The 23,790-nt window shown below is 44.3% G+C and overlaps 2 protein-coding genes and 1 pseudogene across 4 annotated transcripts in view; all 3 read left to right on the top strand.

The window, feature by feature from the left end:
- Positions 1–23,790, top strand: part of TRMO (tRNA methyltransferase O) — a 226,826-nt gene that overhangs the window by 138,332 nt on the left and 64,704 nt on the right. For all 3 annotated transcript variants that reach the window (XM_073806324.1, XM_073806322.1, XM_073806323.1), the window contains one exon: positions 3,482–3,535. The gene's annotated coding sequence lies outside the window, so the exon portion shown is untranslated. The remainder of the gene's footprint in view (positions 1–3,481; positions 3,536–23,790) is intronic.
- LOC141278992 (nucleophosmin pseudogene) overlaps positions 1–23,790 on the top strand; it is a 206,643-nt pseudogene that overhangs the window by 118,149 nt on the left and 64,704 nt on the right.
- Positions 16,225–23,790, top strand: part of XPA (XPA, DNA damage recognition and repair factor) — a 94,637-nt gene continuing 87,071 nt past the window's right edge. Inside the window, exon 1 of the mRNA XM_073806326.1 lies at positions 16,225–16,322. The gene's annotated coding sequence lies outside the window, so the exon portion shown is untranslated. The remainder of the gene's footprint in view (positions 16,323–23,790) is intronic.

The following is a 23,790-nucleotide window of genomic DNA, read 5'->3' as shown; positions in this document are numbered from 1 at the left end:
TTCCACTGTGGTGTGCCCTGGGCAAGGTGCTTCCCCTCACTGGAACTTAGCTTCTGAGGTTGAGAGAAGCATTACCTGGAGGCAACCTCAAGGATACCCTTCCTTTCCAATAACAGATAAAAAGACAGCCCATGAGAATATAATGACCACTGGATTCTGAATCAGGAGACTTGCCTAACCTCACTGAGACTTGGTTTTCCCATCCATGAAGTGGGGATAACACATACTTTCTGGATCACCTCATAGGTTGTTGGGGACTCTAGAGATTTCATAAAGTCAATTTATGCTTACTAAGAGTAGGAGGGAGGTGATGATGATCCCAGCCTCAGCCATCTACATTTAACGTATCCATCTACATGAAATCAACTCTCAAGCACTTACCACATTCAAAGCACTGCACTGAATGCTGAGACATACAGATATATGTCCAAGGATTTAGAACTTCATGTTTCTGGGCATTTTGCTTTCTAAAAATCTAAAATATATTGATTTTTAGGTGTTATTGCTATAATCATCCAGAATAAGTTTCCAGAAGGCTGAGAGAAATCAAAGAACCTGTTGAGAGGATGTGAAACAAGGCAGAGGGCTAGAATTAGCCATCACTGAGGGCCACTGTGTGCTGGGTACTTCAAACCTCAAGATAGCTCCCAAAAGACAGGTGGCAGGGCTTCCCTGGTGGCGCAGTGGTTGAGAGTCCGCCTGCCGATGCAGGGGACGCAGGTTCGTGCCCCGGTCCGGGAAGATCCCACATGCCGCGGAGCGGCTCGGCCCGTGAGCCATGGCCGCTGAGTCTGCGCATCCGGAGCCTGTGCTCCACAACGGGAGAGGCCACAACAGTGAGAGGCCCGCGTACTGCAAAAAAAAAAAGACAGGTGGCGGTAGCTCAGTCTACAGATGAGGAAACCGAGGCTCAGAGAAGGAAGCATGATGATCCAGACCCTGATACTTTGGTGGATAAATTTACTCTTTCATCCTTCCTTTCCTTTATTCCACAAATACTTGTGCTGACATCTGGGTGGAGGGATCAGATTTTTCTTGTCTGAGCCTCATTTTTGCCTTCTCCTCACTGGGCCTCTCAAGCTGACAGGTTTGTTCCCTTCTCACAAGGAGACGCATCAGAGGAGATCACCCTGCGTGCAAGGTCCGTGAGCCTGGTCAGCATCAGGAAGTGAGAGAGTGGGGCTGTTTGCTGGAGCCCAACGAGGAAAGAGGGTGGTCGAGGGCAGACTTTGACCCCACCCTCGATCATATCACTTTACATTTCTCAAGATCCTAACTAACATAATCAAGGGTCTTGTAAGGCCGAGTGAGACTTCTGTTTAGAAGTGGGAAGAATTTTGTGGTGAGGAAAACTCTGGGTGTTTGTGTGGCAGAAGCCCCTTCCATGGAGGGGAAGAGTGTGTAATGGGAAGTGCACTAGACTTGGAGCCTGGACACCTGAGTGTAGTCTCAGTTCAAAAACTTGTTGACTGTGACGTTGGGAGAGTCACTTTGTCTCTCAGAACCTCATTTGTCTCATCTGTAGAGGCACTGATGTGCAGTGGTTACTTAATTCCACATATGAAGACTTGGATTATTTGCATAGAGAAAGGACTCCGTAAATGTTAGCTGTTATCTGTAAGTGGGATAAGAGTTCCACATGGCCACTGTCACGTGAGAAAAGATTTGATACTGAAGCTGCCTATAAAGGGCCCAGTCCCCTTGCTTATGAATGGCAAGAGATAATTACAATTTATACCACCCAAGCCTCAACTCTACTTTGGGATCAAAAGATTAAGGTGATCTTTGGAGATTTATTGGCAGCAACTTTTGTGTGGTGAATCACCCATTCATTTCTATCCATGCTGTAAAGACCTATAGAAATGATGTAGCCCCAGAGCGATAAATTCTAACGATGATGATGATAATAATATTAATGAACATTAACTGAGCACTTATCTATGCCAGGGACTATGCTAGGTATCGTATATGCATTTTCTCATTTTGAAGTGGGCATTAACATGATTCCCATTTTCAGGTGAGGAAGCTGAGGCACAGAGAACATAAGCAACTTGCTGTATCAGTCTCAACAGGAAATGGAATAAACTGGATGGTTCAAATAGAGAGACTTCAACGAAAGGGCTATTTACAGGGAGCTAACAGGGTTAAGGGAATAAACAAGAGTGTTGAGAGACCTAGAGGCTAGCCACAGTGGGAAGGGACAAAGGGAGGACATGGAGTTAACTGTGCCCAGAAAGGGTTGGGACGGTAGGGGAGGGTTGCTCAGCAGGAACAATGGCTTGGAGAGCTGCAGCTACTGCTGGGCAGTTGGAACCCAAGCAGTGAGGGGAGCACGATGGGAGTGGGTAGTGGACCCTCTCTCCTTTCAACCTCTGATCTCACACCAATGCCTCCTACAGCCAAACCCACAGATGCAGTCTGTGCAGGGTCAGTGTCTTAGGACACAGAACAGGACAAAAAAGGGCGGAAATAGGATTAAGGGATAGGAAATGGTGCAGATGGAAAACAATCAGCACATTTGCCTGAAGTCACTCTGCTAATAACATGTAAAATTCAGTCTAAATGCTTACCAGGAACTGGCAGGTCACATAAGGAAGGCAGGAGGTGACTGTAGTGGGCAGGTCACCCATGCCTTATCCAAAGAGGCCTGATACTATACAATTTTAGCCAATTTTTGCCATCTGGAAAGATAGACCCAGTGTTACAGATCTTCCCATTTTTAAGAGAAGCTGAAAATATGGATTTCAGTATAATGCCTTCCATTCTTAACTATTGGCAAAGAATTCCAGCTTAAAATTATACTGGAGGATGGATAAAGAAACTGTGGTACATCCATACAATGGAATATTATTCAGCAATAAAAAGACGTGATTGATCAAACCATGAAAAGACATGGGGGAACCTTAAATGCATATTGCTAGGTGGAAGAAGCCAGTCTGAAAAGACTACATACTGTATGATTCCAAGCACATGACATTCTAGAAAAGACAAAATTATAGAGACAGTGAAAAGATCAGTGGTTGCCAGGAGTTTAGGGGGAAGGGAAAAGTATGAATAGGTGAAACGGGATTTTTAGGGCAGTGAAACTATTCTTATGCTGCTGTAATGGTGAATGTATGACATTATATCTGTCACAATCCATAGAACTGTACAACACAGGAGTGAACCCTAATATAAATGATGGGCTTTAATTAATAATAATGTATTATGTTGGTTTATCAGTTGCAACAAATGTACCATATTGATGCAAGATGTTAACAATAAAGGAAACTGTTGGCAGGGAGGTGGAGGTAGGAAGAGGGGCATATGGGAGCTCTCAACTTTCCACTAATTTTCTGTAAACCTAAAACTGCTCTAAAAATAAGGGCTATTAATTAAAAACAAATAATGAAAGTGCCCTGTGGGCCAAATACAACACATGCCTGCTGGATCCAGCTACCAGCTTGGACTGCTGACCTAATCCAACACCCTCATTTTACAGATGGGAAAACTGAAGACCAGAGGAGGGAAGGGGCCCTGCCAGTCTGCAAATAAAGTAAGTGCAAAGTTTCCTATCTCAGGATGCTGGAGTTTTTCCCAACAAAGAGGGAGAGGCCCCCCAGAAAGGTCTGCTGCTTGCAGAAGAAAAGGCAGCTGAGGACAAAGGCCAGTGAAGAGCTTTGGCTCTGGTCAGGGCGGTTGGGCTGAAATGCTCCAGCAGCTAGTGAGAGCCTCCAAGAGCCTAGACACTTCTAGTGTCTGTATTTATTTAGCCAGAGACCAGGCTCCCTCCCAGCTTGGCCTGGATCAGACTCACTGAGTTGGATGCAGAAAGGAGTGGACACTTGTAACCCTTGTATGTGCCTTAGAGCAGGACAAGACTCAGAGGACAGGAGCTGCCATCTGCAGGGCCCAACCCTGGAGCTCAGGGACTGTGATGTTATGATTACATCAAATATTTGAGGAGTGCTAGGTGATTTTCCTGAGCCCCTTTGTATATTTTTTCTCCTCTAATTCTTCCCTCTCCATCAGGGCTATGAAGAAGGTAGCCTATTATTCTGGTTTTATAGATGAGTAAACTGAGATGAAAGAGATGCTAAGTGTGTTCCTCACACTGACACAGCCAACGAGTGGCAGAGATGGGGTTTAAATCCAGACATTCTTTTAAATATTAAAAATTGTATTTGGCTAAAGACAAAAAGAACTGTTTATAAACACTGTACTCTAGTTGTTAAATGTATTCTTTATAGGAATAGAGGTTAGCATTCTGAAGCTACATGTATATGAGGGTTAAACAAATAAGTAAATAAATTGTAGATAATGGGGGCCAGGTTTCTCCTGTCAGAGAAGGAAGTCACATGTGAACATGGGGGAAAAACGAGAATGAACTCTGTGGGGATACAGTAGGGTTAGAAGTGTCAGTATGAATTCATGTCTATTTTAATATATATATATATGCAGATAGATACAGAAACAAATACAGATATGTGTGTATACATGGGTCAGCATACTTCTACATTTCCTTGCTCTGTCTTCTGAGAGGGCCTAGGAGCAGTGACACCCCAGTAGCAATGGGCACTCTCAGAGTCCAGACCTTGGTTCCTAAATGTCATTCTCCAGTGAAAGGAGCCAGGGCTCTTTGGAGAAATGGCCAGTTATAGGACTAAGTCAGGGTAAACACAAGATGATTCTAATGCCTAAAGTAGTGGCAGAAAGGATGTATTTAAAAAAAAAAAAAAAGATGGAGCATGAAAAAAGGACATAAGAGTCAACCTAAAAGAAATTGCAGTGGGTAAAGTAAATAAATATAATATTGGGTTATAACCCAAAATATATTAAAAAAAGATCCATGAATCCACATTGATATGAATAGATAGATAAATAAACAAATAAGGAAGAAGTGCCAAATCTTCATTATAGAAGAATTCCAAATAATGAATATATTAATAGAAGGAATAAGGGAAATAGAAAATCACCATTAGAACACCACAGTAATAATTGCGAGATCCACTGAGTATGGTAAAACTGGTAGGCAAAACTCTAAGGAGAAACAGGATGTTTGTATTGCCTCAAGGGACCTCCCGCCAAGTGTGGTGGTTTTAACGTATGTCCACAGATTTTTTGATATTCCTCTCCCAGGGGGTGGGAGAACTTGGTGTGCAGCATAGGCTGAACTCAGTCTTTCTCATCTCTGAGTAGGATATGGAAAGGGGAAAATTGTAACATTATAGTGGAGAGACCTGGAAGACACCACCTTTACCAAGTGCTCAAGTTTAACACCACCAGTAATAACTTTATGTATATCATACCCCTGATATGTTGTGGTGAGAAGAGAACTTCATCTCCGTGATATTCTTCCTAAAAACTCATTAGCTCTGTTGTTTCCTGAGAAAACATCAGACACACCTGAGTTGATGACATTCTATAAAGTAAATGAGCAGTACTCTTCAAAAAATGTCAAGGTCATGGAAAAAAAAAAAAGAAACTGTCACAGATTGAGGAGAGTAAGGAGACATGACGACTAAATGTGATATGTTACCCTGTATTGGATTTTGGAACAAAAAAGGGACATGAGTGGAAAAGTTGGTGAAATCTCAATGAAGTCTGTAGTTAACAGTTTTGTACCAATGATAATTTCTTAGTTTTGATACTTTTACAGTAGTTATGTAAGATGTTAATATCGGGGAAAGTTGGGGCAAACGATGAATGGGAACTCTCTATTCTGTTTTTTGGAACTGTTATGTGAATCGAAAAGTTTTCCAAAATAAAAAGTTATAAAATAAAATAAATTACGTTGGTTGCACGAAGAAGTTAATAGCCGCCACCAAGGAAATCTCAAAGCCAATGAGAACGTGACACTGCTTTATAGGCCTAACTCATCCGTTGTCAAAATTAAGCCTTCAGTTCTCAGATCTAGTTTATATCATTCCATGTTGATCTTTCTAACAGCCAGGAGAGTGAAGTCAGATATTTACTGCAATGCCCATTGCACTGATGAGGAAACTGAGACACAGAAAATAGTTCCCACCTTCTCATTGAACAGATGAGGGAACTCTAGCCCAGGGAGAGGGAAGGATTTGCCCTGGCCACATAGCAGGTTAGGGGGCCAATCCAGGAGTAGAACTTCTGGCTCCACGTTTTTAAAACTATCTTTGCTGCTGTTTCAGGGCAGACTAAGCTTAAATTGGGACTATTTGGGAAGGCAAAGGAGAGTAATTCTCATCGTGCCCCCACCCCCTTCTCACCTTTGAGTTAAGCAATAAAGCTGAAAAGATCCTTCAACAAACAAATCCCTCCTCATTATAGAATCCACAGGCACATCAGCTCTTAGGAAACCTGCAAGGCAAGCTCCTTAGGAGGGAGGGCTGTTCGAACACGTCTGTCCAGGTGTCCTCTTTCCTGTTCACTCTCAAGAAGACAGATGTCTGCTTCAGGAGCAGCTCAGTGGACATCCGGGTTCCCAAACCCCTGTGGTGGGACTGCCTGGGGGTGGTGGGAGCAGTAGGCTTCCAAGAGCAGGTTTCCAGGAATGCACATTGGCCAAGGCACAATCTACACTTTTCTATTCCAAAGTTGGATTCTTTCTCAATGTTGGAAAATGCTCCAAAGTGTTGGTCATTGATGGAAAAGGGCATTTGTGAAGTCAGACCCACTGGGTGATCAGATGAAGATCATCCCCAGGCCAGAGGATGAGTCCAGAGAAGATGAGCTTTTTTTCTTCAAATGCAAAGTGAAGCCTCATTGTCTCTTTTAAACTCTGAGAAAACTGGATTAGTAGGAAATGGTGTTGCTCCTGAAATTGGGGCCAGGAACTCTGGGCAACGTTTGGCTGCACCAAGAGGTGGTGTTGTCTTAGAGAAGAACAGTGTTTGTTTGCTTGAGTTGTAGAATGTCAGAGAAAAGACCCCACGTGGGCATCTTATTTGAGAGTTGGAGAATGGTTACTCCATTGGCGTAAACAAAATATTAAAGCTTTTTGTTCAAGAAGGCTATATCTCAGGGGAAAGGAATGCAACCATTCCAGTAATTAACAATTCCCCCAAGAAGTGTGGTTTGCATCATACATGATCTCCTCATTTTGATCCTTTTGGTTTCCGGAAAATGCAGTGTTTCTTCTCCAGGGCCGCATGGAGGAGAGATGGGATTGGCAAGAAGACTTTTCATACCTATGATGTCAGAGTCCAAAGGTTCAACTCTTGGCTGATCGGCTTTTAAGATTAGAAAATACAGTGTGGTTCAGGGAAAGATTCTGGGTGTTGCTGTCACACCACCCTAGGTTTGAATCCTGGTCCTACTTGGTAGCTGTGTGACTGGCCTTCAAAGAATTGGCTAACCTCTGTGTCTTCAGTTTCTCCTCTTTAAATTGGGATAAAAGCTCCTATTTAACGGTATCGTTGGGAAAGCCCGCCAGAGGGTTTCCTTGTGTAGTAGGTGCTCAGGAGACATTCTCGTTGAGTATGTCTCGACTATCTCTAATTTCCTCTTAAATAGTCTTGTTGTCTAGGAATATGCGTTAATCAATGATTTTATTTCCCTCAGATAAATAAGAGGGAAATTTAAATTAATTTAAATAAGAGGGAAATCCTGCTCTTTTTAAAAACAACTGCCATATGGAGCTATGGAAAAGTTAATTTTAATGATAGCTTTCAAAATGTTCAGCAGATTAACCAGAACTTTCTACAGCTAATCACACCGTAGCTCTCTCTACCTCTCCTTTGTAGCAATTACCACCATTTAATTGGCTAATTAATTGTGAAATGAATTGTTTAATGATGCTCTGTCTTACCAGAATGTAAGGTTTGTGAAGGCAGGGTTAGTAGGGACAATATCTGTCATGTTTATTACCATATCCCTCAGATCACGTGCACGTGTCTGTATGTGTGTATAATCCAATAAATATTTGCATGAACAAATGAATAACTAAAAACAAAACTAACCAACAAAAGGAAGATGTTTCACATGATATTATGGAAGATGATAATGCATTAGCTTTTACTTAAGCTAATGACTATGGGCATATCACTAGAACTGATAGCTTCAAATCCCAATTCTGTCACTTCCTAACTGTGTGACTTTAGACAAGTAAGTCCTTTTATACCTCTGAGCCTCCATTGTTCCAGCTGCAAAATAGAAAATAACATTTATTTCTGGGCTTTCCTCTGAGGGTTACAGGTAATGTTAAGTGATGCCTTAACAAAGCATCTGGCACATTTTACATGTTTGATAGACAGGACCTTCGAGAGGCAGTGGTTAGGAACATAGCTTTTTGTGTTGGAGTGCCTGAGTTCAAATCCTGATTCTGTTATTCATTAGGTGTGTGACTTTGTACAAGTTACTTAACAACTTTTTGCCACATTTTTTCTCATCTACAAGATGGGAATGATAATTATAATAATACCTACCTTTTATAGTCACTGTGATATTTAAATATAATATAGGTAAAATGCTTAGAGTGGTGTTCTGTGTATGTGTGAGCATGTAGATGTGTGTGTATACACACACATATATATCAGGCGTAATAGAAGTATTGCTGTTATTCTTTGGTAGCATATGTTTATCCTTTGAGGGTATACTCATTTTCAGAAGCAGCCAAAAGTTAATCTCAGCCATGTGAATGATCAAGCTGAGAAATAGAGTTTTGGGTAAAAATCAAGGGTTTTATTTATTCATTCACTTAATCAGTATTTCTTTAACCCTAAGTGTCAGGAGCCAGGAAGTCAGGCATGAATTGGACACTGTTTTGACTCTCGAGGGGCCTCTGGCCAGGTTGAGGAGACATACACACATATCAGCATTTGCAGGAAATGCCAGACAGATCCTTGGAGTAGGAGGCAGGAAGCTTAAATTCTAGTTCCAGCTGTGCTTTGAACTTGCTGTGTGGCCTTGGACAAGTGCCTTTCCCTCTCTGGGCCTTTGTGTTGGAGAAGTTAAATTTGGTGTGATCTATGGAGGCGTCCTGCTTTGTGGTCTTCAGAACTTATGATTTTTATTCAATAAGATGGTGCTTCTTCCAGCAGTTTCCATCTCCTGAAGCCTGTGCGGCCTCTGCAGGAAGGTATGTGAATTCCACCCAGTGAGAGCTTTCCAAACTGCCAGCCTCACCTGCCTGCCTTGAGTAAAGGCCTCTTTTGGTCCTGAGAAGGAGTCATAGACCTGCTCCTTCCCCTCGTTGGCCGCAACAAGGGAGAGCACTGGCCACTGTCTGGGCCTCAAAACACATGTGTACAATAAGGAAGCTCTGCCCAGAGGTCTCCAGGGTTCCTTCCTCCACCCTGTGCTCTCAGATTGTTAGGACAATAAGAGCTGATATCTTCTAGCGCAGTATTTCACAAACTGAGTTCAGTGAAACATTATATTCTGTGGGATGTGTATAGGATTCAGTAAAACAAAAGGTGGCGAGGAGGGGCTTGTTCCAGCCTCAAATAAGTGTGGGAAATATTTAGTTAAATTTAGATATGAATCCTCAGGATGGTAATTACATCTGTAATTTCCTCAAGGAACAGTGCAAGAGAAAGAGGGAGGTAGTCTCACAAAATAACTAAGAGCACAGGCTGGATTTTGAATCCTGGTTCTCCTACTTTCCAGCTGTGTGACCATGGGAAAGTTTACTAGCCTCTCTGAGCTGCAGTTTCCTCGTTTGTAGTTCAGAGAAAAAAATGAAGCCTGCCTTTCAGTATTCTTGTGAGGATGAAATGCAGCATTGCATGCAAAATGCTCTGCACAGGGCCTGAAATATGAGCACTCAATACATGCCAGGCATTACTGTTACATTGCCCAGGGGGCTCTTTTGTGGAGACATAGTTATAAGCATCTCTCAGGATGCTAGTGTTCCATGAGCACAGTGTGGCAAATGCTGACTGATCCGCTTGTTTTGTGCTACGCTGCTTTGTCACCCTGACATTGGAAGACTCCTGTCAACATCTGCCCTACCTCTCCATCCAGTTGCCCTGATCATGGGGACATGATCAGTGACAGGGGCAGAGTTTGGGCACCCTATGCAGGGTTCTGAAAAGTCAGCTGAGCCCGGAGAAGGGTGAGTAGGCAGGTGTGGTGGGAGCAGGGGCGTGTGAAAGGGAGCTGTATAGGATGAAGCTGCAGAGGTGGGCCTGGGGAAGGTTGTGGGAAGCCCTGAGGCCTGTGATGAGGAATTTGGACTTTGCCCTTGGCAGCGGGGGAATTGTGCTGAGGTGTTTGAGCACAGCTGCTAGCTCCAGTGTGCCCGGAGTTCTGGCTTCTGCTCCACGTTGTCACGGCTCCTCGGCCCTGGGCATCCGGGGTCTGTCTGGGAGGGCAGCAGCAGGAGTAGCACGCTGCACCAGGGGTCAGGAGACATGCGTAAGAGCAGTGGCCCCCACTCAGCGCTGGGTGCCTGGGACACGTCACTTTGCCTCTGTGTGTCTCAACCTCCACTTCTCTGAAATGGGAGGAACCATCGTTCCTCAGCAGCCTAACCCACAGGGCTGCAGCGAGGGTTCAGTGAGATAAAGTATTTCAACCATCCCATTAAGTGGAGACGATACTATGTGCCAGGCCCTGTGTTCAGGCCTAGGGAAGATTAGATGCACAGCGTTGATCCCTGCTCTTGGGGGGACTCACAATGTGCTGGGTACCATGCAGTGAGATACAGCTATGGTCAAGTTAAACCCAAGAAAGGGCCCTTTGCCCACTGTGGGTGTGGGAAGGCTGTGAGAGGAGGAGGCATTCAGAAAGATTCCTCAGAGGAGGTAGCACCCCTAGTAGCTAGTGGATGAAGAAGGAAGAAATGAAGTTCCAGGCAGAGGAAAGTACATGAGCAAAGGTATGGAGATATGAAATGCCACAGTTTATATGGGTAAACAAGTAGCAAGCGGTAATATTAGGACATTAAATTTGAGGTATGGAAGGAGATTTAATGGACACTGCTGACAGGAACAATGCTTGCATTTAAACAGAGATGCATAGTCTAAAGATAAAGAAGTGAAACTCTAATAGGATAATTTCAGGAATTAGCTAGTATAAAGCTTTTTTGCCTGCCTTGAAATTGTAACATGTCCCATTGGTCTCTATGATAGGTTATATCAGTGTGTTGGGCAGACTGCAGCTCTTGAATGCCAGGCTGAGGGGTTTGCTCTGTAGTCTGCAGACTAATGGAAGAATTAGCCACAAAAGCCAGGGGATTTAGAATGGAATCCATGGCATTCTCTGCATGTGCATGGCTGGCTAAGCAAGGAGGTTCCCAGAAGAAAAACACAGAGACCTTTGCCCTCCTCCTGCACTTAGGCAAAAAGTAGAATTAAGATAAGGTTGGCTGAGTGATCTGGCTATTGTGCCTGCCCTTTGGGTGTCAGCGTCCAATCTGCCGTAGTGCAGGGGGCTTAAGGCACGCTGCTCAGGAGTTGGGGTGATAAGCCCCAGTCACTGTCCGGGCTTTGGGGAGCTACTGCACGCAAATAAGCCTGAGTCAAGGAATTGGTCCTGTTGTTACCTGGAGGAAAGAGCTTGGATGTACCTCCCTAGCTGGGGATGCATACTATCCAGCCTGCTGCCACTGGGGTAGAGTCTCTCAGCCTGTTCCTCCAGGTTCCCCTGGAGCCTCTGAGCTTGACGGTTGAAATCTCCCATCGCGAGGCCCCTGGGGTGGAGAGAAGCAAGGGCTAGGAGACACAGGGCCTGGGCCAGGGTCTGGCTCTGCCCCTAGCCCATTGTGTGACCTTGGACAAGTCTCTTTACCTCTTTGAGCCTCACTTTCCTCATTTCCAGAAGGAGGAACATCCTCCAAGGGCAAATATGAGCATTAAATAAGTTAACGTGTTTGGAAGGGCTTTGCAGTGGAAGAGGTATCATTATCTTTATTAAAAGAGGCAGAAGGGGAGAGCAGAAAAGCATGACAATAATTGGAAATGTGAATGCCCCCTTACTATTTGATAATCTTAAATTAATGCAGAGTTTTAAGGAATAGTAAGTATATTTTAGTTATGTTTTTAAAATTAACTATACCCCTTAAAGGCCCACACTTAAATATTTATGGACAAAAATATATAATATCTGAGATATGCTTCAAAGTAAGGAAAGAGAAGACCCTGAATTGCCAAAGCAATCTTGAGACAAAAAAGACAAAGCTGGAGGAATCATGGTACCTGACTTTAGACTGTACCACAAAGCTACAGTAATCAAAACAGCATGGTACTGGTACAAAAACATACACATAGATTATGGAATAGGTTAGAGAGCCTGGAAATAAACCCGTGTACCTATGGTCAATCTATGACAAAGCAGGCAAGCATACACAGTGGGGAAAAGATAGTCTCTTAAAACAAGTGGTGCTGGGAAAACTGGACAGCTACATGTCAAAGAATGAGATTAGAACATTTCTTCACACCGTATACAAAAATAAACTCAAAATGGTTTAAAGATCTAAATGAAAGGCCTGAAACCACAAAACTCCTAGAAGGGAACATAGGCAGAATACTGTTTGATGTAAATGGTAGCAATATATATATATATATTTTATCTGTCTCCTAAGGGAAAAGAAATAAAAACAAAAATAAACAGATGGGACCTAATTAAATTTTTTTTTAAATTTTATTAAATGTTTTTTTTCTTTTCCATTATGGTTTATTACAGGATATTGAATATAGTTCCCTTTGCTATAAAATAGGGCCTTGTTGGGCTTCCCTGGTGGCGCAGTGGTTGAGAGTCCGCCTGCCGATGCAGGGGACAAGGGTTCGTGCCCCGGTCCGGGAATATCCCACATGCCGCGGAGCGGCTGGGCCCGTGAGCCATGGCCACTGAGCCTGCGCATCTGGAGCCTGTGCTCCGCAACGGGAGTAGGCCACAACAGTGAGAGGCCCGCGTACCGCAAGAAACAAAAAACAAACAAAAATAGGGCCTTGTTGTTTATCCATTCTATATATAATAGTTTGCATATGCTAGTCCCAAACTCCCAATCCATCCCTCCCCTGCCCCCTACCCTGGTGGGGCCACACATCTGTTCTTTATGTCTGTAAGTCTATTTCTGTTTTGTAGATAAGTTCATTCGTGTCATATTTTAGATTCCACATATGAGTGATATTATATGGTATTTGTCTTTCTCTTTCTGACTTACTTAGCTTAGTATGATAATCTCTAAGTGCATCCATATAGCTGCAAATGGCATTATTTCATTCTTTTTATGGCTGAGTAATATTCCATTGTATATATATACTACATCTTTATCCATTCATTTGTCAATGGACATTTAGGTTGTTTCCATGTCTTGCCTATTGTAAATAGTGCTGCTATGAACATAGGGGTGCATGTATCTTTTCAAATTACAGTTTTGTCCAGATATATGGCCAGGAATGGAATTGCTGGATCATATGGCAACAAAATTTTTAGTTTTTTAAGGAACCTGCATACTGTTTTCCATAGTGGCTGCACCAATTTGCATTCCCACAACAGTGTATGAGGGTTCCCTTTTCTCCACACCCTCTCCAACATTTATTATTTGTAGACTTTTTAATGATGGCCATTCTGACTGGTGTGAGGTAGTACCTCATTGTAGAGGACCTAATTAAACTTAAAAGCTTTAGCGCAGCAAAGGAAACCACCGACAAAATGAAAAGACAACCTACTGAATGGGAGAAAATATTTGCAAATGTTATGACTGGTAAGGGGTTAATATCCAAAATCTATAAACAGCTCATACAACTCAATATATAATGACCCAATTAAAAATGAGCAGAGGTCCTGAATAGCCATTTTTCCCAAGAGGATATACAGATGGCCAACAGGCACATGAAAAACTGCTCAACACTGCTAATCATCAGAGAAGTGCAAATCAAAATCACAATGAGATATCACCTTACACCTCTCAAAATGGATGTCATCAAAAAGTCTACAAATAGGACTTCCCTGGTGGCACAGTGGTTAAGAATCCGCCTGCCAATGCAGGGACACGGGTTTGAGTCCTGGTCTGGGAAGATCCCACATGCTGTGGAGCAACTAAGCCCGTGTGCCACAACTACTGAGCCTGCGTGCGCCTAGGGCCTGTGCTCCGCAACAAGAGAAGCCATCTCAATGAGAAACCCTAGCACTGCAATGAAGAGTAACCCCCGCTCACCGCAACTAAAGAAAGCTCGCACACAGCAACGAAGACCCAATGCAGCCAAAAATAAATAAATAAGTAAATTTCTTTTTAAAAAAGTCTACAAATAACAAATATTGGCAAGGATGCAGAGAAAAGGGAACCGTAGTACACTGTTGGTGGGATTGTAAATTGGGGCAGCCACTGTGTAAAACAGTATGAGGTTCTTAAAAAAAATAAAAAATAGAACTACTGTATCAGCCAGCAGTTCTGCTACTGGCTATATATCCAAAGAAAATGAAAACACTAATTCGAAAAGATATACGCACCCCATTGTTCATAGCAGGACTATTTACAATAGCAAGATACGGAAACAACCTAAGTACCCATCAACAGATGAATGGTTAAAGAATATGTGGTATATATACATAATGGAATATTACTCAGCCATTAAAAAGAATGAAATTCTGCAACTTGCAACAATGTGGCTGGACCAAGAGAGTATTATACTTAGTGAAATAAGTAAAACAGAGAAATATGAATACTCTGTGTTATCACTTATATGTGGAATCTAAAACAATAAAACAAGTGAATGTGTAAAATAAAACAGAGACAGACTCACAGATATAGAGAACATACAAGTGGTTACCAGTGAGGAGAGGGAAGGGGGGAGGGGTGAGATAGGGGTATGGGTTTAAGAGACGAACTACTATGTATAAAATAAATAAGCAACAAGGATATATTATACAGCACAGGGAAATATAGCCATTATTTTGTAATAACTTTAAAAGGAGTATAGTCTATAAAAAATTTGAATCACTATGTTGTACACCCAAAACTAATATAATATTGTAAATCAACGATACTGCAATTAAAAAAAATAAAGAGGGAGGAGGAAAGGAACAGAGAGAGAGGATAGGGATGAGGGAAGTGGAAAGAAAGTGACTCCAGAGGAAAGACAAGGAGGCTGGAATGGGGTGAAAGCAGAGGAAGAGGATGAATCAGGGAAAAAGAGGCACCAAAGGGCATGGGTGGGGAGAAAGTGAGCGAGAAGAGCAGAAGTGGTCAGCCCTTCCTTCTCTTTCTCTTCCTGGTCCATGAGGGGACAAAATGTCTCAGCCGCTGGTCGTGGAGGGTTGGGAGATGGGAAGGCCAAACCCGTCTCCCTGGGGGGTCCCAGCAACCAGGGGCAGGTCAGCACTGCGGGGTGGACAGCGCCCTGGCCGGACTGGGCATTGTGCTCACTCCTAGATCCCTCTGTGAGGTACTGGGTTTGAACCCCACAATCCCATCCTCAATTCCTCTCCTTTAGGCACCTGTTCTCAGCTGGCTTGGGAACTGACTAAAAGAGCAGGCCAGGGTGGGGTGGGGCATGGTCTCTCTGGGGCAGGGCCTGACACATGGTGGGATATCTTTCAGGACCAGCCCTGGGCAGGTAGCAGGGGCTTCCCAAGAAGTATGAGAGGAGGACCCTTCCTCCAAAGGCTCAGTGTGCTTGGAGAGATACGACAGACGGGCATGCAATCCTTGGAGAACAGTAGGAGGCTTGTAGACTAAGTAGAGCCAGCATGCCTGGAGATGTGTTCTTGGAGTCTCACTGAAACCCAGCCCCGCCAGTCACCAGCTTTGTGACCTTGGGACAGTCTCTTCACTTCTCTGGGCCTTGGTTTATACATTTGAAAATGCAGATTATACTGTCTGCCCTGCCTGGCTCTCAGGAACTGTTTGAGCACATATAGGATGATGGGTATCAAAGTACTTTGTGAACTCTGGCACCCTGTATCCATGTGAGCTCTCATTCCTGGATTCCAGCCTGTGTGGCCAGGATGTTGAACTGTGTTTCTCTTTTGGGCTGTAGTTTTTATCCAAGGATTACACGAGAAACCTCCACATGAGGACAGTCCCTCGGTCTTCTTAAGTTACTGTTGACATTTTATCTCTTGTTTTGTCCAGTGTATGAAGATATACTTGCTCAGTTATTCTTAGAATATAATATGAGGGAAAGACGCGTGTTTCTTGAAGAACAGATGTGATTCCTTTTTATCAGAAAATGAAAATTATATAATCCATCCTGATTTTCTTTTAGCCTCAGCTACCAGGAAGATCAGGGTAAAATTTAAGTTCAATAATAATATAGGTAGTTTTTATACAATTTTCTTCCTCTTTTTTACCCGGGTTTAATTTTTCTTCTGCTGTTTCAGGATGAGTTGATGCCAAGTTGATCCAAAGATGAGAACCACGCTAACAAGCCTGTGACACCCCGTTCCAGTCCTCAGGAGGAACACTGGTGAACAGGGAGGTAGAACACATTTTGCCATCTATGTTAGCTTCCTGTGGCCGCTGTAACACAGTACCACAAACTTGGTGGCTTAAAACTGTAGAAATGTATTCTCTCACAGTTCTGGAGGCCAGAAGTTTCAAATCAGAGTGTCAGCGTGGCTGTGCTTCCTCTGGAGGCCCTAGCGGAGAATTCATTCCTTGCCTCTTCCAGCTTCTGGTTGCTGCTGGCATTCCTTTGCTTGGGGCTGCATCACTCCAATCCCTGCCTCTGTCTTCACCTCACCTTTCCTGTGTGTTTTCTCCTCTTCTGTCTGTGTCAAAACTCCTTCCGGCTCTCATGAAGATACATATGATTGCACGTAGGGTCTACGTAGATAATCCGGGATTAAGCTCCTCCTGTCAAGATCCTTAACTTAATCACATCTTTTGCCATGAAAGGTAATATTCATGGGTTCCGGAAATTAGGAAATGGACATATCTTTGGTGCCACCGTTTGGCCCACCACTCCATCTGAGAACCTAGACTCATAAAATCATCCACCATCTCTCGTTCATTATATAACTTAGTGGTTATAGAAGCAAAAGCTCTGGAGTCTAACTCCTGGGTTCCCATCCTAGCTCTGTCATTGGCTGTGGGACCTTGGGCAAATTCCTTAGTCTCTCAGCACCTCAGTTTTCTTGCCTGAAAAACTGAGGATAGTATCTCCCTTGTAGGATTGTAATAAGGATTAAACAAAATGCTCTGTAAAAACACACAGTGTAGCACCTGGCACATAGTAACCACTCAGTAAATGTTAGCTACTATTAGAGATGATGGTTTTAGGATACGTCTACAACTTCTTTAATATTCCTTCCTTCAAGAGGTGAGGCTTAATTCTCCTCCTCTTGAATATTGACTGGATCTAGTGCCTCACTTCTAATGAATAGAATAAAGCAGAAGTAACCACGTGTGACTTCAAGGACTAGGTCATAAAAGACAAGGCAGCTTGGCCCTTGCTCTCTCTCTTTAGTCACTTGCTTTGGGGAAGCCAGCTTTCATGTCATAAGGACTCTGTGGCAAGGAACTGAGGTGTCCAGACATCAGCCAGCAGCAGTAAGTGAATTTGGAAGAGGCTCCTCCAGTCCCCGTCAAGCCTTCAGATGACTGCAGCTCTGGTCAGTGCCTTGATTGCAATCTCATGAGAGACTCTGAGTCAGACCACTCAGCTCAGTTACTCTTGGCTCTCTGACCTATAGAAACTCTGAGAGAACAAATGTGGTTTTAAGCCACTAAGCTTTAGGGTAATTTGGCATACAGCAACAGCTAACTAATAAACTAGCTATTATTATTTAATCTTTAGACATTAATTATCTATTGCATGCCAAGTAAGGGAGATTATAGGGATGGCAGAGTATCTGCCTTCAGAGAGCATTCAGTCTTGTGGGGATTGGAGGGGGTTGTGGAATATAAAACAATGTTTACAGTGGACTGTGAGACAGTGCCTGTGTGGTCTGTAGCACAGACAAGGTACAAAAATGCTTTATTAAGACAACATTCTGCAAAGGGAGCTGCTGATCTGGTTGGGCCAGTCTAGAACACCAGAATATAGGCTGAAGTTCAGGTAGAGTCCATCTCAGTCTGGGAGCCTGCATATAACAGTACCTGGAGGGACTTTATGAAGGGAAAAAAACCTCAGTAATTTATTAAAATCCCATACTAGATCTAAATATACACCTATCCTATGATCCAGAATTTCCACTCTTGAATATAAACCAAAGAGAAATGTAGTTCACCAAAAGACAAGATGATTCATAGCAGTGTTATTCATAATATCCCTAAACTGGAGGTGTCCTAGTGTCTATAAACAAATTACAATATATTCACACAATGGAATACTTCTCAGCAACGACAAAGAACAAACAACTGATATATGCAACAACATGAATGAATCTCAGAAACAATATGCTGAACAAAAGAAGCCAGGAATCTATGAGCATATATAGGAATATATAAACGTATACCAAGATCAAGATATAGGACACTTCCAGTACTTTACTGTATGCAGTTAATACCGTTTTTTTAATAAATTTTATTTATTTATTTTTGGCTGTGATGGGTCTTCGTTGCTGCACGTGGGCTTTCTGTAGTTGCAGCGAGCGGGGGCTACTCTTCTTTGCGGTGCGCGGGCTTCTCATTGCGGTGGCTTCTCTTATTGCAGAGCATGGGCTCTAGGTGTGCAGGCCTCAGTAGATGTGGCTCACTGGCTTCAGTAGTTGTGGCTCGCGGGATCTAGAGCACAGGCTCAGTAGTTGTGGCGCATGGGCTTAGTTGCTCCACCGCATGCGGGATCTTCCCGGACCAGGGCTCGAACCCGTGTCCCCTGCATGGCAGGCGGATTCTTAACCACTGCACCACCAGGGAAGCCCGCAGTTAATACCTTAATTTAAAATTTTCTTTAAGATAAGTGGACTACTAAAAAAGATTGAAGCATATTATTAAGCACGAATTACATATATTTTAATATACTTATTTATGCATGAGAGTGTGTACAGTATACTGCAAATCCATGAGCTCTGACATAAACATCCAGCTCCTTGTCAGAAGGTCTCATTGGCTTAGCTGTACAGCTAAGGCAGCAATTCCTAACCAGTGTACACTGGAGTACCACAAAGGTATAAGCTCAATTTCAGCTACAGTAATTCCGGATGTGGTTGGAAGATTGAGCTGGAGAGATTATGGGATTGAGGGTAGCTGGAGTACAACTCACTGGGTGCCAGAAATAGGATTACACACAAGAGCTCTCCTTTGTGGGTAAGTAAGGGCATACGGTCCTATCAAACAATGTCCTGATGCCGAGACCCAGCAAGTAAATGCTGTACATCTGGAGGTACAGTATAATCCCTCAGGCATGCCTCTAGAAACCCTAGTATTTGAGAGTGTGTCCCGGTCTCCAAAGATCAACTTAACTAAGGAAGGTCCTCCTTTCAGGTCCGTTATGGGTCTGTCTTGTTCCAAGTTCACACATCTTCCTCTGGATTCCTGTGCCGCCTGCAAGAGGGTGATATTTTCTTGTCTCATGGCCTTCATTAATATTTAAAGAACATCTTTAGGCTTGTCTTATGACATTACTCAGAGCTTGTGACAAGTGCAAGCGTTTGTTAGTTTATTCCTAGAGAAGACTTCTATTTCCTCTGTTCACTCTTCAAGATTCCAGCGCCCTGCCTCTGCCTCCATCTGGGGATGGCTTCCCTTCTCCTAATGTGAGCTGCCTGCTCCAAATCTCCCTGTTTTCTGCAGGGATGTGACAATTCTGAGAGTTATAATCTGCTTCCTTTGGTTGGAAGAATAATTTCCTGGTTGGAATCCAAGCTGAAAAAGAATTCTCCTTTGAACAGAAACATTGGGAAGGTGATATCTTTTGTGCAGTGCTGGTGACCTTCCTGGCTGCCGAAGGTCAGCTGCTCTACCGTTTCTTGACTGATGTCATGTAGCCAACAATTGATAATTGAGGTGAACCCCAGGTATAATAGGTATAATAGTGGAACAAAGGAGGAGGTATTGTCACTCCTGCCTGGGACAGGAAAGGTGAGGTGGTCAGGACTCTGGGTGCATGTGATAGATATTCTAATCAACTTAGGCAAATAGGGGGCATTAATTGGTTCCTGTGAGCAAACCCTGGGATGGTTAGGATATGGTTTCATGTAGGTTTGGCAGCTTCATGATTGCTGGTTGTTCTGGGCGTGTCTTCCCAGCTTCCTCAATGGAGAGGAGAGGGTTCTTTACTTCCAGCTCCAATTTAAAAATCCTAGGGAAGAATACTGAATGGCTTTTGTTGGGTCATGTGCCTGACCTTTGGGCCAATCACCATAGCCCAGGAGATGAGGTACTGTGGCTGGGGGAGGGATTTTGATTGAAGTGAGGAGGGACTAGTTCTTCAAGAGAAAGGAGGGTGATGTTACCAGAATAAGGGGAAAACATGTACCAGGAAGACAAGGGTTTTTCACTGTAGAAAATTTCAGAAAATGCGGGATTTTATAAAAGAGCATAATTGCCTCCAATGCTAATATGCACTCCTTTTACAATATGACTTTGCTGCTCTTCCACTCTCTACCCCTTGAATCTGGCGACTTGCTTTGGCCAGTGAACATCTGCAAATGTGATGTAAACAGAGGTTTCATAAGCACTTGCACACTGGGGCTTGCCCTTTCTCTTGTTGCTGGGAACCTGAGTCCACAATGTAAACAAGTCCAAACTAGCCTCCTGGAGGGTGAGATCATGTCCAGAGAGACTCTAGCCATCCTTGCTATCCCAGACATACCAGCTGAGGCTGCTGACATGTGAGTGAGGCCACTCCAGACCATCTGTCCCTAGCTGAGTCAGCCTAGACTAGAAGAACCATCCACCCAATCCACAGACTTATGAGAAATAATCAGTGTTTTTTGTTTTAAACCACTATGTTTTGGTTTGTTATGCAGCAGAAGCTAACTGATACAGAGAGGATGATGCAATTTAGTAAGATCCTAAATTGGCTAGACTTCTGAGGAAGAGGTGGCAGTCAGGGAAGGGGGAACATTCCTGGCAGAAGAGACAGAATCAGCAAAAGCACAGAGGCATGAAACAGCATGGCACACGTGGACACCTCAGTGTTCTGGTTTCACTGAAACACAGGGATAGAGTTGGGAAGTGACGGAAAACACAGCCAAAGGATTAGGTAGGGGCTAGATCAGAAAGAGCCTTCCATACTGGGTTACAGAGTTTCCATTTATCCTGAGGTCTATGGGGAAACCATGGAAAGCTTTTAAGCAGTAAAGAGACGTGATTAGATTTGTATTCTTAAAAAATATCGTAGCTATCATTAGTGGAGTGTTTCCCGTGTTCCAGGTACTTTAATATGCATGGCCAAAAGAGTGCTCTGGCTGCAGGGTGGAGAGGGAGTAGAGGCAGTCAGGAGGTACAGGCGGACCAGCCAGGAGCTACCAGGCATTCGAGTGAGAGTGGGTGAAAGCCTGAACCAAGGCAGTGGCCCTGGGGATGGGCGAGGTATTCAGGAGGCAGGACTGCCTAGCGACTGCATCGGGGGAGTCTGGAAGGACTCTTGAGGGTCTGGCTTAGGTGACTGTGGAGAATTTTGGAATCAGTGGCATTGAGGATTCTCAGTATCCTATAATCCCAGCTCCCCAAAGTTGAAGGGGGCTTAGAGACTATCCAATCTCATTCTCTCTATGTCACTTACCACTGATAATTCCCAAGCTGATTTTAGGTAGTCTAAGGACATACCATTTTTTTTTTTATGTTTGGGAAATTATTTTTATTGTATTAGGAACTACTAGCATGTAAGACCCATGATTTCATAGATATTATAGCTTAGCAAAAGGCTAAAGAAGTTACTTCAATTTAAAAAGCAAGTTGATAAAAAGAAAAACATTATCAGTAATAGCGCGGGTGTACACGGATATGGCTGAAATTAGGCATGAGTGAAGTTCAGGGCACCCAGCATCACCTGGAGCGCAAATCACAGGATCCCAGATGGTGAATGCCCATGTTTTCAAGTGGCCAGGTGGGACCCACCTGCACAGAGCCTGGCTGTCCAGTCACATCTGGCCCATTGGCCCTTGGGAGCTGACAGGGACATGTCTGTGTTCGAGTCACCTTCAAAGCCAGGTCCAGGTTAAGGATTAGATGGTGGCTGTAAGAAGGTAGAGAAAATGAACATGCCTGTTCCCCAGAGGCCTTCAGGAGCCTCTGGCTCAGAGAGGTGAACTTGTCCTCACCCGCCTGCCTGTCTGCCTGCCCTCTGTGCAGGTCTCTGCATTGTGCTCAGAAAAGGCTCCTGCGCGCAGGCTGAAACTTCGCGTGTGGATGCAGGGACTTTGTCTTGGGAGGCACTGTAATGGATGGCACCCATTGTACCCCTGGGAGCCCAGAACCACTCACTGTGCAGGTAAAGGGCAGCTCTGGGCACCGTGAGGGTGCAGCCTGTGGCTTGATGGAGGAGAGGATTAGCGCTGCAGCCCAGCAGCCCGCCCCAGCCATCGGGCGGTGCATACCCGCCTGGACACGGCCTTTCCTGATGGGCAGGGCCTCCCTTTGTGTGATTCCCCAGGACAATGTGTGTAATCCTGCCGACCTGCCCAGCAGAGACGGGCGGGCAAGAGCGCGCTTGGCTTCCTGTCTTGTTGAATGGCTTGAATGGGCGCTGGGCCCACTCTTAATCCCCCAGCGGCTGACTGTCCCGGCAGCAGGGCAGAGGAGGAAGGAGGGGAAGACAGCAGCTCTCCTGTCTTCTCTCCAGGCAGGAGGCTGGTTGCACCCTACCCAGCACAGTTCCACTTACGTTTGAAGGGCAGATTTGAGACCAGCCGTGGGGTTGCTTGCTGGTGCCCTCTTGGAACCCTCTGCCCTTCTCCCAGCACCGTCCTTGGCCAGAGTTGGGTGAACTAGTATTACAAGCAGGGAGCTAATGGTAGAGGAGAAGAGCTTCAAGATCCCAGCACATCAGAACTGGAAGCAGCCTTAGGGATTCCACTTCCCCCTCTCTTTTTGCAGTTGGGGAAACTGAGGCCCATACAGGTCAGGAACATGTTTAAGGTCACATGAATAAGTGACAGTAACTGACTTCAGTCAGGTGGCCTTTCCATTGGACAGCAACTGTTTCCCAAACTGCTTCCTGGAGCATTCCCAACTACTGGGAGACATTTAATGCTCCTGACAAAGAGTTATACGGTCAGATGCGCTGGGAGATGCTGCATGTGAACAAAGCACATCTAGGAGCAGAGGCCATGACAGGTCCTGCAGCCTGTGAACCTGGTCGACGTTAATGCCACCCTTTCCAAATGTACTCGGCAGTGCAGTTCTTTTTTCACGTGGCACCTTTTCTCACACAGCAGTAGCACTTAACTCTAAAGGACACCATCTGGAAATTCTGCACTAGACTGTGCTATAGACTTTCTAGAAGTGATGATGAAGATGGTGAGGACACTTCTATATAAACTCTCTGTGGAGTTTAACCCACGTGAGAGCCTGTACCATGGGAGGAATCTCCTTTTAGACTCAGAGTCACCTGGTGTCTATTGAGCATCTCTTATTACCAGGTGCCTTCCACCTCGGTTATCTCTGCTGAGCCTCCCAATAGCACTGTTGGAAAGGTAATGGAACCTTGACTTTACAATCGTGGAAATTGAGGCACATGAAACTGAGTAACTCGCTTAAGGTCACACAGCCAACGGTCGGCGAAAGCAGGTTTTAAGCCGAGGTCCACCTGCCTTCAATCCAATGCTCCTGTTCTTCTGCCCTGCTCCCCTCTCCTCTTTCCCTACAGTCTGATGATGAGAAGCAAATGCATCAAACTGGAAATAAAAGGAAGAAAGCCTGGGTTCATATGCTGTTCCACTCCTGATGCATTGTGTGACCTTGGACAGACCTTGTGCCCCCAGGTCTCAGCTCCTCCCCCTGCCATGGGTGGGTTAGACGCGGAGCCCAGTCCCTGTGACTGTCTCCTGCTCCGGCAT

The sequence above is a fragment of the Tursiops truncatus genome, chromosome 6 (assembly GCF_011762595.2).
Source record: "Tursiops truncatus isolate mTurTru1 chromosome 6, mTurTru1.mat.Y, whole genome shotgun sequence".
Classification (NCBI taxonomy): domain Eukaryota; kingdom Metazoa; phylum Chordata; class Mammalia; order Artiodactyla; family Delphinidae; genus Tursiops; species Tursiops truncatus.
This window is presented reverse-complemented; position numbering and strand designations above follow the sequence as displayed.